Source organism: Cnephaeus nilssonii (genome assembly GCF_951640355.1).
Source record: "Cnephaeus nilssonii genome assembly, chromosome: 4".
In the NCBI taxonomy this organism is placed as follows: Eukaryota; Metazoa; Chordata; class Mammalia; order Chiroptera; family Vespertilionidae; genus Cnephaeus; species Cnephaeus nilssonii.
The window spans coordinates 69,683,814-69,686,127 of record NC_137075.1 but is presented as its reverse complement, the minus strand read 5'-3'; the positions used below and the strand labels follow the sequence as shown (position 1 = coordinate 69,686,127).

Here is a 2,314-nt window from a genome sequence, read left to right as displayed (position 1 = left end):
TGCCCATGATTTTCTTCAGTACTTCTTCATTTTTCACTGTCTTCTCGCTGACATTAACAACAACTCATTGTTTTATGCCTTTCCATTTCTAGGCTGTGGTTGCTCCTTTCCTGTAGCATCACCCGAACCTGCCCTCCCTCCCACAGTCCCAGGGTGTGTCATGTTCCACCCTCCCCTGTTTAAGGCAATGCTTTCTCTGTGGCTTTCAGTCTACCCTATAGTATGTTGTCTCCCCAAGGGCCCTGATCCATGAACTACTTCTCTTGGCCGAGTATCTTTAATTTCCCCCTTTTTACTCAACTTTCCCTCTGAGTTTATGTTTGTTCATTTCCCATCCTTCTTAAAAAAAAAAAAATAATAACTCCCCCTTGACCATACAGGATCTTCTAGCTATTGCTTTACCTCTCTTGTTCCCTTGTTCTCAAGTTCCTCAGATGATGAGACTGTACTCAGTGTCTCCATTTCCTCTACTCACATCCACTCCTCCCCAGGAGCAACCTGGTTTCTCCCTGTCCAACCACTGAGAGGGTTTCAGCTAAGATCACTAATGACTGTTAGTCTCTTTCATGGGCTCTTCTTTCTCTATATGCTCCTTAAACATTAGCATTTCCAATGTTTCATCCTCCAGAGTTTCATTCTACATCCACTTCCCTTTTTACTCTACAGTCTTTCCCTGGTGATTTATCCCGCTTTCATAGTCCTAAACATCTCCCACTTATGCGAATGGCCTCTAAATCCACTCTCTCCACGTCAAAAGTCTCCCTAGATCCCTATTCCAAGTACCTGCTGGAATATGGCACTTCTAGCTGTCCACTGGCACTTCAAATTCAATATGCTCCAAATCAAACTCATCATCTCCTCAACCTCCCAAACGTATAGCTACTTCTACTACTCCCCATGTTAGTTGATGAACCATCGCTATAGTGATGAATAAATAATCCACAATTGCCTTGGACTGAGGGGCTTTCCTGCATGTGGGAATCTCAGTCTTAATAGGATATTCCCAGCTAATCAGAGAGAATCACCCTAACGGTCACCACCAATCATTGGGTCTAGATCCTAGGAGTCATCTTGGACTGTCTGCTTCATCCCCTCCCTTCAATATCCTTGTTTTTCCTACTTAACTTCCTAAATACTTATCAAATTCCTGCTCTCCTCTCTACCCTAGCACATGCCCTTACCATCTCTTGTCTGTTTACCATCCTCACTTCCTGAGGGTTCTCCCTGATGCCAGGCTTCTTCCCTTTTAAAGGGCACTCGCTCATCATCGCCACAGTTCACGCTCAGACTACATCGCTCCTTGACCCTGGAGGAAGCTGTCCCCCCAGGGGCAGGTCCCTCGTGTCTGCTCTGCTCTGTGCTCAGAGAGATGTTTGGGGAATTTTTTATTGGACTTCACTTGGGGGAGCTGCCAGACACTGTCCAAAACAGGTGAGTGACTGCTTTTCCTAAAAAAGTGAAGAAATGGGCAGAGACCAAATTTAGTACAATCAAGAACTCCACCCTGGGGTGCTCCAACAGCAGAAAATGCAGCCCCTGACTAGAGAGGAGACCCATGTCATGTTTGAAAAGATAGCAAAATACATCAAGGAGGATCTTCAGCTGTTGGTTGACAGGCCTGACAGCACCTAACTATTTCAGGTTGCACAGCGACTGGGTGTACTACGTGCATAAAAAGATCTTCACGTTGGCCACTAACATCTCCAGTGACAAGCTAGTGTCGCTAGGGACCTGCTTCAGAAAATTCACTGGGACCCACACATTCTGGTTGCACATCACAGCTCTGGATTAGCTTGCACTCTATGCCAAGTACAAAGTGCGGATAAAGCTTAGAATAGAGCAGTCCTTCCTGTAAGGGAACCATATGCTAAAATCTGGACTGGGTAGAATCACTGAAAATACGTCTCAGTGCCCAGGAGTGGTGGTGTGCTCCATGGCAGACATCCCTTCGGGTTTTAGGGTGGCAGCAAAGTCTACACAAGACTGCAGGAAAGTAGACCCCATGGTGATTATGGTATTTCATTAAGCAGTCATTGGGGAATATGAGCAACGTGAAGAGACACTGACTTAAAATGAAATCATTGCAAGGACTCGTGGCTGAGTGGAAGGCCCTAGCTTTGTTTCCTGTGTCTGTGTAGGCTCCACCAGCACGTTGAATTTTGGCAACCCTGTGATCTCTCCAGGGACTTCTTAGCTTAATATATTCTCTCTTATGGACAGATGCAGGTTGGATTCTTATTAAGCAGTAATGGGTCAAAAATGGTGTTTCAGGTGTTTGCGTTTGTTACTAAATAGAATATTGTGTTTTATATTT

General features: G+C 45.1%; 1 pseudogene across 1 annotated transcript; it reads left to right on the top strand.

Moving 5' to 3' along the window:
• Positions 1–1,527: 1,527 nt before the first annotated feature.
• On the top strand, positions 1,528–2,071 carry LOC307098872 (60S ribosome subunit biogenesis protein NIP7 homolog; annotated as a pseudogene). The gene is made up of 2 exons: positions 1,528–1,851; positions 1,960–2,071. The product of its transcript is annotated as a 60S ribosome subunit biogenesis protein NIP7 homolog (transcript).
• The last annotated feature ends 243 nt before the right edge of the window (positions 2,072–2,314 follow it).